The sequence below is a fragment of the Bos javanicus genome, chromosome 6 (assembly GCF_032452875.1).
Source record: "Bos javanicus breed banteng chromosome 6, ARS-OSU_banteng_1.0, whole genome shotgun sequence".
NCBI classification, from domain to species: Eukaryota; Metazoa; Chordata; class Mammalia; order Artiodactyla; family Bovidae; genus Bos; species Bos javanicus.
The window spans coordinates 27497325-27513753 of NC_083873.1; positions in this window are offsets into that span (position 1 = coordinate 27497325).

Genomic DNA, 16429 nt, shown 5'->3' on the forward strand with positions numbered 1-16429 from the left:
ATTTCAAATAATGCAAGAAACCAGGTTCAATTTGCTCTATGCTATCTAGGATCTCTGTTCTCTTAGCTCAGACTTTCAAAATGCCCGTTCCTAAGCAACTGAGGATATGTTGCTGCTACGGCTATATAAAACTTTTGTGGGGGGACCCAGTAGGAATGAGAGTACATATTATTACTCTTATTTTTCATAAGAGGAAACCGAGGTTCAGCCAGGCCAATGAACACAAAGTGAGAGAGGACATAAACCTAATTTTTAAATTTCAAAGTCTAAAAGCCACCTTCTACTGTGTCCAAGACATGACAAAGAAAACATAATTTAACAGATGATTTCTAGAGCTCAAGTTCTATCAGATCAATTTTATTAAAGGATTGATTTACTTTTAAAAAATGACCCCTGGGCATATGTCATGTAGTAAAGAGATAAATTTATTCCAGGAAGTTTTATATCAGTTAATTATTTTTATATCCATAAGTGGTTATCAGAAATGCTTGAGGAATGTTCAGTCTGTACATTTTTGAGGATAAGAATTATAATATCCCGTATTCCTTCCATGGAGAGAGAAAGTAAGCTGAGTAGTCTTTGTTCAACTTTGGTGCTAATTTGTTTTTTTGTTCATATTTGTTTTTCCTCCTCTAAATTTTATACATATGCTCTCTAAAACACAAGACAAATATTGAATAAATAAGATATATAATTTCCCCCAAATCCCTTTTGAGTGAAAAATCTTTTTGGAAATGACTTATCATTATATAATCTATATAGAACTTCCAGCAGTAAACATATATTTCAAAGAGTATTCATCAAACATCTTTATAGTCGAGGTGTTGTGCAGAGTACTAAATGACCTTACCGCTTTGAAGGAAGTTAAGAATTTGGTGAGTGAGGTGGACAAAGACAGGGAGTATTTAACTTGTAAAGGATGCATTGGGCCAGCACACATACTGGGTCCTTTGCTCTGCCTGGATGTACATGCTAAGCTTCTCCTAGTGCTCTGTTCATTTTTTCATACACGGCACACTCATTGTGAGTCAGTCGGATGTTAGGAATTTTACCAATCTCTCACGGCACTACCATAAAAAATTAACATAGATCTATAAACGTTGTCCTTAAGGAATAGGAATCTGATTGATGTTAGTGACTATGCTATTACAACATAGATTGACATGATATAGACAGTAGAAGAAGCTACTGGAATATATGAAATGAAAACCGTCCAAACTTGGGAACTCGAGGAAGGCTTTCTCAAAGTGACATCTGAACTGATAATTGAAGTCAGAGAAAGAATAGCCCCAGAAAAGAGGGGAAAGTGAAGGAAATATTCCAGCCTAGAGAAGAGTATATAGAAAGAACAGCCTCAACCTCATACTCTAAAACAAATAGAATTAAACCAATTGAGTAAAATTTTTGAGAAAGGGAAAACCGTGTGTAAAGTTATAGAGAAATTAAATCCACTATGTATATGAGGAAGCAATAGTATTTTGGTATAATTCTATCAAATTCTGCAGTCAAATAACAGAACATGAATCCTGAGGAGGGGAGGAGAGTCAAGATTGAAAGGGACCTTGATATTATTAGGTAGTAGCAAACCACTGACAGGCATCACACAAAGTAATTGCTTAGAATGACTTCCTTAGATTTACAGGTAATAAGATGGAGGACCAGAGAGGTTCTATGACTTGCCCAAAGGCATACAGCTAGTTAGAAAAAGGATTGGCTACACGTGCCTCACCTTCAGGCATTTAAATTATTTGGGAAATTTAAACCTTTGACAAACTGATTGTCAAGCAACTGATATCAGTGGCTCCATCTCTCAAGAAGACTCCCTAAAATATGTCCTTTCCAGAGTAAATCCCGGGATGATATCTAGATAAACACAAAAAGAAGGCCCTGCTTGCTTGATTTGCATTATTCTTCTCCTGCATCCCTCCCTTTTCGCCTCACTTATGTTTGATTATTCACTGTCTCTCACCCTGAATATGAGTTTCAGAAGGGTCACTGTCATCTTGTCACAGAATGAGAACTGTCTCCCCTGAGTTCCCCAGCACCTGCAGCACAGTTTACATTGATTCAGATTAGCTCTGGGTCAGCAGTGCTGTAAGAAGAGGGTTTTAACTCCTTCTAGACCTGGTTTCTTTCTCGGAGAGAGTCTGAGGACAGCACATTCCCCGGCCTTTCTGCTCACTTCCTGCCCTCTCTCCAGAGTAGGCTGGGTTTTCTCCCTCAGCCTGCAAGCTTCTGTTTTCTGCCTGGCTGAGCTCACCGCCTTCCTATGACACCTCAGGGAATTGCCCTCTTATTACCACAATTACAATCTGTACACATTTCATTAAACTAATATCGCTTCGCACAGGCTTTCTCCACAGAACTGCACAGCTGGAGGCCCATTTCTTTTCCTCAGCTTAAACACTTTGACAGGTTAAGAAAGCTATTATGTCTGAATAACAGGTGTTGCAAAACAATGTGCATTTGATGTTTAAATGAGAGAGCTTCTTTATTGACTGGCTTTATTGCAGCGAAGGCTTTCCTTTTTCACAATGACTGGATTTTTATTGTTTTTACTGCTTTTTAAAGTGTATTCTGTTGTTTCAGAATAGGTCTGAAGTGACTGTGTGTGGTTATTTGTTATTCTGCTGTCCTCTCCTTTTATTATTATTATTATTATCAGTGCTTCTTGCTTTACTTCTCAGGTGAAAGAGTTGCAGAAATAGAAGGGTTTTGTTGGGTCTCTTTCTCTGTTCTAGAAGCACACCCACTTCATGAACAACTCCCAGAGGATCTCTAACGGTCTCCTTCTCTATTATTTCCCTCTGTTTTTATTGCCTTCTCAGTCCTCTCACCTACCTCCCAGTTACTGAATGAATTGGTTCCCAAATGAGAAACAGTAAAATACAGAGGGAGCGCTTACTGTTATGCTTCCTTATCTGAATATCACTGTCACATTCTTTGTTTAGGACTTTGATGCATAGGACATACACAGGGGTATATAATATTGGGTATTTATCCTTTTTATCTCTTAACATTTTGTTTATTTTTCCTTACATTTATCAGTGTTAAGCAAATCTTTATTCCTTTTCTCTTTTTCCTCACACAATATCATGCTCAGCAGGGTATAGTCTGCTTTATTATTTCAATAAGATGACTTTTGCTGAAGAGACAACCAAGTGTTAAAATACCATTTTTCAAAGGCAAGTGCTCAGTGAGAGAGAACACATGATTATGAAAGCATAGAAATGGATGGAAATAAAAGATGACTTTGAAATATTTAGATGTGTATTCTTACAATTTCTAGTATAGTGCTCTTTGTATTGTAGGCACTCAAAAACGATTATTAATGCAAAGATAAGCCATAATATACTTTTTGAAAGCAAAATTTAGATGCCATGTTTACTTATGTTTTATGGTATTAAAAAAGCAGGAAAAGAAAAAAGGAAGACAAAAGAAAAAGCTCACTATTTCCTTGAGCGGAATATTTTCAATTCCCTTAGTATGTTCAAAAGTCGTAATCATCCTAATTATCACCTTTTTTGTGTCTGTGAAGCCAAATGAGGTCATATCTTTGACTAGATGAGATTTATGTTTTACTCAATGTATGTATACCAGCTACTAGAATTGGGGCAGAGCCTAGTTCCCTGTGTATCTTTAGTATCTAGGGCATATTTGAGAACAAAGTAGGTACTCAGTAAGAGGTTGCTGAATGGATTAATCTTAGTCCCTTTAGAGGTAAATTCTTTTTTGGGGGGTGGGCTGTGCTGTGTCTTTGCTGCTGTGCAGGCTTTTCTCTTGGGCTGTATGCAAGGGCTGCTCTCTAATTGGACATGGGCTTCTCATTGCAGTGGCTTTTCTTTCAGAGCATGGGCTCTAGAGCGCATGCGCTTCAATGGTTGCAGCACGTGGACTCAGTAGTTTTGGCTTCTGAGTTATGGAGCACAGGCTTCACAGTTGTGGTCCACTGGCTTAGTTGCTCCAAGACATGTGGGACCTTCCTGGATCAGGGATCGAACTCGTTCGTGTCTCTTGCATTGGCAGGTGGATATTTTGCCACTGAGCCATTAGGGAGGTCCTAGGAATGAATTCTTCACCTGGATTTCAGATGGCTCCAAGACCTCCTGAAATTCTAAGTATAATTTTGTGTATACACAAAGGAGTGGGACAGTGAGAATTCCTGGTTTTCACCGGATTATCAAAGGAATCTGTGACTCCAAAGTTTATGAATCCCATCCTAAAAAGAAGTGTTTTGAATGATAATGATAACAATGAAACATTTGGAAATGCAGGAATTATTTATTGAGCTTGTGGCTTAAGCGTATTTTTCTGTTGTAAAGTTATGCCTAGTTAAACATGGAATTTAGGAGACTAGGTAAGTTTTACTTGATCTTATAAAAATATACTCTGATATTATTTAACTGTTCCTTCCCAGAGCCAGAGACCAACTGTGACCATCCACCTACAACTGTAACACAGATGGATATTATTAATAATAACACCCAAACTTGCACTTTCTGTAAGTACTTTGCAATTTAAAAAGTGCTTTCTTCACAGAAATCCATCCCACTAGATTACTGATTCACCAATACCCCTGGGAACAGATGAGGTCAGTTCTATTTTCAGGGATTTCCAAGTACAGTCTGTGTCTAAATCTCTGTGATACCTATTTTTTTAAGTAGTAATTCTGCATGTATGAGGCACAGTTCTCCAGAGAATTTTAATGAACTTCATCAAGTTTCCACAAACGATGTAAAACAAGACTGGGAGTCTTTTCACTTGACAGGTAAGGAAACTAAAATGCAGATACCGTTTAATGATTATTCTCATAGCTATCTGGACCATGACTGGATATGCAAATCAAAATATTAATCCTGAATTTTTCATTAGTTGCTTGCTTCTAAACTAATAAACACAGAAAAATTAATATTTATAGATTTAGGAATATCTTTCCAAAAAATCTCAATATATATTTTTCTTTCTGATTTAAAACTGAGAAAATAATTTTACCTTAGGAAATTGGTTTTAAAATGAAGGAAAAAGTTTTATAGGTTTGAGCCAATGGATTTAAATGAAAAGTTATGAATACCTATCAATATCCTAAAATCTAGTAACATAGTATATGATCAATAGATTAGGGAAATCCATTATACCAGCTTTTTAGAAATATCTGCTTTTTTTCAGATAACTCCACAGATGTGGGTGATACATGAATTTTCAGAAAAAAGGTTTTGTTTGAAAGATGGTGAATGAAAGATCAGATTGAGAGTTTTGCTTTCTAGTTTCTTTACCTCTCAACTATGTTAATTAGATTATTTAGCCTGACACAGATTCCCTTTCCAGATTTACTCTTTAGGCCATTTTGAAACTTTACATCTTTAGGTATTTATGTGAAGGAATATTAAAAAGCTAAATTCAGTTTTACCTCTTACGCATTCTTCCCTTTTAAATATTACAAGGTATGACTATGCTTCAACATATTCTCTGATTCAGCCTATTGCAAATAATAGAATCAGTTGTCCATAGCAGTTCTGTCAATTAGATTGTATCTGTGCTGTCTTTCTCTTGTCCTAGAAATTCATCTTCTTGAAAGCATTTGTGTTATTGAAAGCAACGGAGCCTGGTAATGCTAGCCATTACCTTTACTTCATTTGCATTTTTGTCCAATATTTTATCCCCAAGTTCCCTCCTCTTTCCTGAAGCCCACATCACTCCACTGCATCTCATCAGGTGCCCTCTCAGCCACACAGAGGCAGCCTGCTGTGCAAAAACAAACTGGGCACAGACCAGTTTCCCAAGTGTCTAGGACTTCTCACGCTTGTTCCTTAAGCCAGCAGCAGCTGGGATGACCCAGATACTAGAACTGTTTTCCTCTCTCTGGGTTTCCCCATTTCCAGGAATGACCATTGTTCATTACCTCCAGGATTTGAAAACACAGCAGGATCCCTGTGGGTGGTACAATTTCCTCTGCTGGAAAAATGAAGGCACAATGCGAAACTGAAAGCCCCAAAGAGCAGGAGGGTGAGTGTAGCAAAGCAGAAAATGTTAGCACAGTGTTCCATTATGCCAGCAAGTATTCCTTCCTATGTGTGTGAAAACAGGAGGAGAATTACACACTCACCTGCCCAGTTACAGGCAACTGTCACCAAGAATAAATGCGGTTTTCAAATACAATAGGGAAACAAGAATTTATTCAGTCTGGGGATTAAATCTAAGCAAAACAGAAAATGTCAGGAAATAAAAATATGTATGGTTAATTTAATAAGATTTATTTTCTGCCCAGTAAATCCTAAATAACTTATAAAGAACAGTCCTTGGGCGTAGAAGAAAAATAAATTTCTAAGTTTTCTTTTGGCTTATGATGAAAAAGACCTAAGTTATTAGTCAATATCCCTAAAAGATTTTATCTAAACCCATGGTTCCTAAACTTCAGCATTCTTTACAGTCACCTGGGGAATTGGTAAAAGTACAGAGGCTCATATCCTATCTTGCATCAATCCATTCGCCTCTATGCTCTGGTAGCTTTCCGAACAATTCTCCAAACCCAAGTTTGAGAACCACTGATCCAAACCATGAAGGGGAAGAACTAAAACATTTCAATACTATACATTCTTTTATTTTAACTTTTTTTGTACAATTTTGAGTTACAAAATTTAATAGTAACATTGGAGCCATCTTAGACTCTTTTATATACCACATCCAACCTATCAGCAAATCTTGGCTGTTTCTTTGAAATGGAGCCCAAAGCTGATCGCTACTCATCACCTTCACCTCCATCATCCTACTCAAAATTCAACATGAGCCTCACATGTTGTTGTTCAGTTGCTCAGGCATGTCCCTACATGGGAAGCAGCACACCAGGCCTCCCTGACCTCACCCTCTCCCAGAGTTGGCCCAACTTCATGTCTATTCATCAGTGATACCATCCAGCCATTTCATCCTCTGATGCCCTCTTCTCCTTCTGCCCTCAATCTTTCCCCAAATCAGGGACTTTTCCAAAGGGTCGGCTGCTTGCATCATGTTGCCAAAATACTGGAGCTCCAGCTTCAGCACCAGTCCTTCCTTTAAGATTGACTGGTTTGATCTCCTTGCTGTCCAAGGGACTCTCAGAAGTCTCCTTCACCACCATAGTTCGAAAGCATCAATTCTTTGGTGTTCTTCCTTTTTTATGGTCCAGCTCTCACAACCATATGTAACCACTGGAAAGACCATAGCCTTGACTATATGGACCTTGTCAGCAGAGTGATGTCTCTGCTTTTTAACACACTGTCTAGGTTTGTCATAGCTTTTCTGCCAAGGAGCAACTGTCTTCTGATTCCATGGCTTCAGTCATCATCTGCAGTGATTTTAGAGCCCAAAAAGAGGAAATATGTCATTGCTTCTCCATTTTCCTTTTCTATTTGCCATGAAGTAATGGGACCAGATCATGGGAAATAGATAGGGAAACAGTGGAAACAGTGTCAGACTTTATTTTTTTTTTTTTAGCTATTAAAATACACATCTTTTATTTTATTTTATTTTATTTTTTGCTTTTTTTTTTAAATTAATTTTATTTTATTTTTAAACCTTACATAATTGTATTTTGGGGCTCCAAAATCACTGCAGATGGTGATTGCGGCCATGAAATTAAAAGATGCTTACTCCTTGGAAGGAAAGTTATGACCAACCTAGATAGCATATTAAAAAGCAGAGACATTACTTTGCCAACAATGGTCCGTCTAGTCAAGGCTAGACTTTTTCCTGTGGTCATGTATGGATGTGAGAGTTGGACTGTGAAGAAAGCTGAACGCCAAAGAATTGATGCTTTTGAACTGTGGTGTTGGAGAAGACTCTTGAGAGTCCCTTGGACTGCAAGGAGATCCAAGCAGTCCATCCTAAAGGAGACCAGTCCTGGGTGTTCTTTGGGAGGACTGATGCTGATGCTGAAACTCCAATACTTTGGCCACCTCATGTGAAGAGTTGACTCATTGGAAAAGACCCTGATGCTGGGAGGGATTGGGGGCAGGAGGAGAAGGGGACGACAGAGGATGAGTTGGCTGGATGGCATCACCAACTCAATGCACATGAGTTTGGGTGGACTCCGGGAATTGATGATGGATAGGGAAGCCTGGCGTGCTATGATTCATGGGGTTGCAAAGAGTCGGACATGACTGAGCAACTGAACTGAACTGAATGGGACCAGATGCCATGATCTTAGTTTTTTTTAATATTTAGTTTTAAACCAGCTTTTTCACTCTCCTCCTTCACCCTCTTCAAGACATTCTTTAGTTCCTCTTCACTTCCTGCCCTTCAGTTCAGTTCAGTTCAGTCACTCAGTCATGTCGGACTCTTTGCAACCGTGTGGACTGCAGCACACCATGCTTCCCTGTCTATCATCAACTCCAGGAGCTTGCTCAAACTCATGTCCATTGAGTTGGTGATGTCATCCAACCTTCTCATCCTCTGTCATCCACTTTTCCTCCTGCCTTCAATTTTTCCCAGCATCAGTGTCTTTTCCAGTGAGTCAGTTCTTCGGATTAGGTGGCCAGTGTATTGGAGCTTCAGCCTCAGCATCGATCCTTCCAATAAGTCTTCAGGACTAATTTCTTCAGGATTGACTTGTTTGATCTCCTTGCAGTCCAAGGGACTTTCAAGAGTCTTCTCCAACACCACAGGTCAAAAGCATCAATTCTTCAGCACTCAGCTTTCTTTATGGTCCATCTCTCACATCCATACATGACTAGTGGAAAGACCACAGCTTTGACTAGACAGACCTTTGTCAGCAAAGTAATGTCTCAGTTTTTTAATATGCTGTCTAGGTGGGTCATAACTTTTCTTTCAAGGAGCAAGCACCTTTTAATTTCGGGTTGCAGTCACCATCTGTAGTGATTTTGAAGCTCAAGAAAATAAAGTCTCTCACTCTTTCCTCATCTATTTGCCATGAAGTGATGGGACTAGATGCCATGATCTTCGTTTTCTGAATGTTGAGTTTTAAGCCAGGTTTTTCACTCTCCTCTTTTAGTTCCAAGAGGCTCTTTACTTTCTCTTTGCTTTCTGCCATGAGGGTGATGTCATCTGCATATCTGAGATTATTGATATTTCTCTGGGTAATCTTGATTCCAGCTTTGGAATCATCCAGCCCAGCATTATGCCTGATGTACTCTACATATAAGTTAAATAAGCAGGGTGACAATATACAGCCTTGTTGTACTCTTTTTCCAGTTTGGAACCAGTCTGTTGTTCCATGTCTTGTTCTAACTGTTGTTTCTTGACCTGCATACAGATTTCTCAGGAGGCAAGTAAGTTGGTCTGGTATTCCCATCTCTTAAATAATTTTCCACAGTTTGTTGTGATCCACCCAGTCAAAGGGTTTGGTGTAGTCAATAAAGCAGAAGTAAATGTTTTTCTGGAATTCTCTTGCTTCTCTGATGATCCAGCAGATGTTGGCAATTTGATCTCTGGTTCTTCTGCTTTTTCTAAAACCAGCTTGAACATGTGGAAGTTCTCAGATCATGTACTGTTGAAATGTGGCTTGGAGAATTTTGAGCATTACTTTGCTAGCATGTGCTACTGCTGCTGCTAAGTCACTTCAGTTGTGTCCGACTCTGTGTGACCCCATAGACGGCAGCCCACCAGGCTCCACTGTCCCTGGGATTCTCCAGGCAAGAACACTGGAGTGGGTTGCCATTTCCTTCTCCAATGCATGAAAGTGAAAAGTGAAAGGGAAGTCGCTCAGTCGTGTCTGACCCTCAGCGACCCCATGGACTGCAGCCCTCCAGGCTCCTCCATCCATGGGATTTTCCAGGCAAGAGTACTGGAGTGGGTTACCATTGCTTAGCATGTGAGATGAGTGCAAATTTTGCGATTAGAGTGGTATCATCTACATATTTGAGGTTGTTGATGTTTCTCCTGCCTATCTTGATTCAAGCTTGTAACTCATCCTGCCCGTCATTTATCATGTATTTATACATGAGCTCAGTGTATAAGTTAAACAAACAGGGTGACAACAGACAGCCCTGTTGTACTTTCTCAATCCTGAGTCAATCAGTTGTTCTGCACAGGGTTCTAACTCTTGCTTCTTGGCCTAAATACAGCTTTCTCAGGAGACAGGTAAGATGGTCTAGTACTCCCATGTCTTTAAGAGCTTTCCACTGTTTGTTAAGATTCACACAGTCAAAGGCTTTAGCATAGTTAATGAAACAGAGGTAGATGTTTTTCTGGAATTCCCTTGCTTTCTCTATGATCTAGCAAATGTTGGCAATTTGATCTATGGTTCCTCTTCCTTTTCTAAACCCAACGTATTCATCTGGAAGTTCTTGATTTGCATAATGCTGAAACGTAGCATGCAAGGTTTTAAGTGTGACCTTACTAGTATAGCGCAGGCGGCTGCCATGGGCGCACCATAGCGCAGGCAAGAGGAGCCACCCCACGTCCGAGGTCAGGGGCGGCGGCCGGGAGGAGCTACCGCATGCCCCTAAGCCCTAGGCCAAGGGCGGCGGCCAGGAGGACCAACCCCACGTCCAAGGAGCCCTGGCTGCGCAGGCGCAGGAGGGCCTAGAGGAGCTATCCCACACTGAAGGTCAGGAAGGGTGGCGGTGAGGAGATACCCCTTGTCTAAGGTAAGGAGCAATGGCTGTGCTTTGCTGGAGCAGCTGTGAAGAGATACCCCACGCCCAAGGTAAGAGAAACCCAAGTAAGATGGTAGGTGTTGCAAGAGGGCATCAGAGGGCAAACACACTGAAACCATACTCACAGAAAATTAGTCAATCTAATCACACTAGGACCACAGGCTTGTCTAACTCAGTGAAACTAAGCCATGCCTGTGGGGCAACCTAAGACAGGCGGGTCATGGTGGAGAGATTTGACAGAATGTGGTCCACTGGAGAAGGGAATGGCAAACCACTTCAGTATTCTTGCCTTGAGAACCCCATGAACAGTATGAAAAGGCAAAATGATAGGATACTGAAAGAGAAACTCCCCAGGTCAGTAGGTGCTCAATATGCTACTGGAGATCAGTGGAGAAATAACTCCAGAAAGAATGAAGGGATGGAGCCAAAGCAAAAACAATACCCAGCTGTGGATGTGACTGGTGATAGAAGAAAGGTCCGATGCTGTAAAGAGCAATATTGCACAGGAACCTGGAATGTTAGGTCCATGAATCAAGGCAAATTGGAGGTGGTCAAAAAGAGATGGCAAGAATGAATGTCGACATTCTAGGAATCAGGGAACTGAAATGGACTGGAATGGGTGAATTTAACTCAGATGACCATTATATCTACTACTGAGGGCAGGAATCCCTCAGAAGAAATGGAGTGGCCATCATGGTCAACAAGAGAGTCCAAAATGCAGTTCTTGGATGCAATCTCAAAAACGACAGAATGATCTCTGTTCGTTTCCAAGGCAAACCATTCAATATCACAGTAATCCAAGTCTATGCCCCAACCAGTAACGCTGAAGAAGCTGAAGTTGAATGGTTCTATGAAGACCTACAAGACCTTTTAGAACTAACACCCAAAAAAGATGTCCTTTTAATTATAGGGGACTGGAATGCAAATGTAGGAAGTCAAGAAACACCTGGAGTAACAGGCAAATTTGCCCTTGGAATCCGGAATGAAGCAGGGCAAAGACTAATAGAGTTTTGCCAAGAAAATGCACTGGTCATAACAAACACCCTCTTCCAACAACACAAGAGAAGACTCTATACATGGACATCACCAGATGGTCAACACCGAAATCAGATTGATTATATTCTTTGCAGCCAAATATGGAGAAGCTCTATACAGTCAGCAAAAACAAGACCAGAAGCTGACTGTAGTTCAGACCATGAACTCCTTATTTCCAAATTCAGACTTAAATTGAAGAAAGTAGGGAAAACCACTAGACCATTCAGGTATGACCTAAATCAAATCCCTTATGATTATACAGTGGAAGTGAGAAATAGATTTCAGGGCCTAGATCTGATAGATAGAGTGCCTGATGAACTGAGGTTCATGACATTGTACAGGAGAGAGGGATCAAGACCATTCCTGGAAAAGAAATGCAAAAAAGCAAAATGGCTGTCTGGGGAGGCCTTACAAATAGCTGTGAAAAGAAGAGATGCAAAAAGCAAAGGAGAAAAGGAAGGATATAAACATCTGAATGCAGAGTTCCAAAGGATAGCAAGAAGAGATAAGAAAGCCTTCTTCAGTGATCAATGCAAAGAAATAGAGGAAAACAACAGAATGGGAAAGACTAGAGATCTCTTCAAGAAAATCAGACATACCAAAGGAACATTTCATGCAAAGATGAGCTCGATAAAGGACAGAAATGGTACGGACCTAACAGAAGCAGAAGATATTAAGAAGAGATGGCAAGAATACACAGAACTACTGTACAGAAAAGATCTTCGCAACACAGATAATCACAATGGTGTAATCACTGACCTAGAGCCAGACATCCTGGAATGTGAAGTCAAGTGGGTCTTAGAAAGCATCACTATGAACAAAGCTAGTGGAGGTGATGGAATTCCAGTTGAGCTATTCCAAATCCTGAAAGATGATGCTGTGAAAGTGTTGCACTCAATATGCCAGCAAATTTGGAAAACTCAGCAGTGGCCACAGGACTGGAAAAGTTGTTTTCATTCCAATCCCAAAGAAAGGCAATGCCAAAGAATGCTCAAACCACCACACAACTGAACTCATCTCACACGCTAGTAAAGTAATGCTCAAAATTCTCCAAGCCAGGCTTCAGCAATATGTGAACGGTGAACTTACTGATGTTCAAGCTGGTTTTAGAAAAGGCAGAGGAACCAGAGATCAAATTGCCAACATCCGCTGGATCATGGAAAAAGCAAGAGAGTCCAGAAAAACATCTATTTCTGTTTTATTGACTATGCCAAAGCCTTTGACTGTGTGGATCACAATAAACTGTGGAAAATTCTGAAAGAAATGGGAATACCAGACCACCTGATCTGCCTCTTGAGAAATTTGTATGCAGGTCAGGAAGCAACAGTTAGAACTGGACATGGAACAACAGACTGGTTCCAAATAGGAAAAGGAGTATGTCAAGGCTGTATATTGTCACCCTGTTTATTTAACTTATATGCAGAGTACATTATGAGAAACGCTGGACTGGAAGAAACACAAGCTGGAATCAAGATTGCCAGGATAAATATCAATAACCTCAGATATGCAGATGACACCACCCTTATGGCAGAAAGTGAAGAGGAATTCAAAAGCCTCTTGATGAAAGTGAAAGTGGAGAGTGAAAAGTTGGCTTAAAGCTCAACATTCAGAAAACGAAGATCATGGCATCCGGTCCCAACCACTTCATGGGAAATAGATGGGGAAACAGTGGAAACAGTGTCAGACTTTATTTTTCTGGGCTCCAAAATCACTACAGATGGTGACTGCAGCCATGAAATTAAAAGATGCTTACTCCTTGGAAGGAAAGTTATGACCAACCTAGATAGCATATTCAAAAGCAGAGACATTACTTTGCCAACAAAGGTCCGTCTAGTCAAGGCTATGGTTTTTCCTGTGGTCATGTATGGATGTGAGAGTTGGACTGTGAAGAAAGCTGAGCGCCGAAGAATTGATGCCTTTGAACTGTGGTGTTGGAGAAGACTCTTGAGAGTCCCTTGAACTGCAAGGAGATCCAACTGGTCCATTCTGAAGGAGATCAGCCCTAGGATTTCTTTGGAAGGAATGATGCTGAAGCTGAAACTCCAGTACTTTGGCCACCTCATGCGAAGAGTTGACTCACTGGAAAAGACCCTGATGCTGGGGGCAGGCGGAGAAGGGGACGACAGAGGATGAGATGGCTGGATGGCATCACTGACTCGATGGACATGAGTCTCAGTGAACTCCGGGTGTTGATGATGGACAGGGAGGCCTGGCATGCTGCGATTCATGGGGTCACAAAGAGTCAGACATTACTGAGCGACTGATCTGATCTGATCTTACTAGTATGCTCAAACTACCACTCAATTGCACTCATCTCACACACTAGTAAAGTAATGCTTAAAATTCTCCAAGCCAGGCTTCAGCAATACATGAATGGTGAAGTTCCTGATGTTCAAGCTGGTTTTAGAAAAGGCAGAGGAACCAGAGATCAAATTGCCAACATCTGCTGGATCATCGAAAAAGCAAGAGAGTTCCAGAAAAACATCTTTTTCTGCTTTATTGACTATGCCAAAGCCTTTGACTGTGTGGATCACAATAAACTGTGGACAATTCTGAAAGAGATGGGCATACCAGACCACCTGACCTGCCTCTTGAGAAACCTATATGCAGGTTAGGAAGCAACAGGTAGAACTGGACATGGAACAACATACTGGTTCCAAACAGGAAACAGAGTACGTCAAGGCTGTATATTGTCACCCTGCTCATTTAACTTATATGCAGAGTTCATCATGAGAAACGCTGGACTGGAAAAAACACAAGCTGGAATCAAGATTGCTGGGAGAAATATCAATAACCTCAGATATGCAGATGACACCACCCTTATGGCAGAACATGAAGAGGAACTATAGAGCCTCTTGATGAAAGTGATAGAGGAGAGTGAAAAAGTTGGCCTAAAGCTGAGCATTCAGAAAACAAGATCATGGCATCTGGTCCTATCACTTGATAGGAAATAGATGGGGAAACAGTGTCAGACTTTATTTTTTGGGGGGCTCCAAAATCACTGCAGATAGTAATTGCCGCCATGAAATTAAAAGACACTTACTCCTTGGAAGGAAAGTTATGACCAACCTAGATGGCATATTCAAAAGCAGAGACATTACTTTGCCAACAAAGGTCCGTCTAGTCAAGGCTATGGTTTTTCCAGTGGTCATGTACGGATGTGAGAGTTGGACTGTGAAGAAAGCTGAATGCTGAAGAATTGACGCTTTTGAACTGTGGTGTTGTAGAAGACTCTTGAGAGTCCCTTGGACTGCAAGGAGATCCAACCAGTCCATCCTAAATGAGATCAGTCTTGGGTGTTCATTGGAAGGACTGATGGTGAAGCTGAAACTCCAATACTTTGGCCACCTCATGCGAAGAGTTGACTCATTGGAAAAGGCTCTGATGCTGGGAGGGATTGGGGGCAGGAGGAGAATGGGACAACAGAGGATGAGATGGCTGGATGGCATCACCAACTCGATGGACATGAGTTTGAGTAAACTCCAGGAGTTTGTGATGGACAGTGAGGCCTGGCGTGCTGCAATTCATGGGGTCGCAAAGAGTCGGACATGACTGAGTGACTGAACTGAACTGAACTGAACTTACTAGCATGGGAGATGAGTACAACTGTCTGATGGTTTGAATATTCTTTAGTACTACCCTTCTTGAGAACTGGGGTGAAGATTGACCTTTTAATGACAACCCACTCCAGTGTTCTTGCCTGGAGAATCCCGGGGATGGGGGAGCCTGGTGGGCTGCCGTCTATGGGGTCACACAGAGTTGGACATTACTGAAGTGACTTAGCAGCAGCAGCAGCAGTCCTGTGGCTACTGCTGGGTCTTCCAGATTTGCTGACATATTGACTGCAACACTTTGATAGCATCAACGTTTAGGGTTTTGAATAGCTTTTCTGGAATTCCATCATATCCATTAGCTTTACTGACAGCAGTGCTTTCTAAGGCCCTTCTGACTTCACGCTCCAGAATGTCTGGCTCTGGGTGACTGACCACATCTTTGTGGTCATCTGGTTCATTAAGATCTTTTTTTGTACAGTTCTTCCATGTATTCTTTCCATCTCTTGATCTCTTCAGCTTCTACTGCAGCTGCTGCTAAGTCACTTCAGTCGTGTCTGACTCTGTGCAGCCCTATAGACGGCAGCCCACCAGGCTCCCCTGCTCCTGGGATTCTCCAGGCAAGAACACTGGAGTGGTAGGTCCCTACAATTTCTGTCCTTTATTCTGTATCCATCTCTGGGCAAAATGTTCCCTAGATATTTCCAGTTTTCCTGAAGGGATCTCTAGTCTGTTCCCTTCTGTTGTTTTCCTCTATTTCTTTGCATTGTTCATTGAAGAAGACCTTCTTGTCTCTCCTTTCTATTCTTTGGAATTCTGCATTTAATTGGGTGCACCTTTCCCTTTCTTCCTTGTTTTTTGCTTCTCTTCTTTTTTCAGCTATTTGTAAAGCCTCCTCAGATAACCATTTTTCCTTATTGCTTTTCTTTTTCTTTGGCATTTTTTTTTTTTCATTGCCTCTTGTGCAATATTACAGACCTCTGTCCATAGTTCTTCAGGCACACTGTTTACTAGGTCTCATCCCTTGAGTCTATTCATCACCTCCACTGTTTATTTATAGGGGATTTGATTTAATTCATACCTGGCTGGTCTAGTGGTTTTCCCCCCTTTCTATGCCACAGTCAGCTCCAGGTCTTTTTTGTTTATTTGTTTTTTGCTGACTGTATACAGCTTCTGCATTTTCAGCTACAAAGAATATAATCAATCTGACTTTGATATTGACCATTTGGTAATGTCCATGTGTAAAGTCATCTC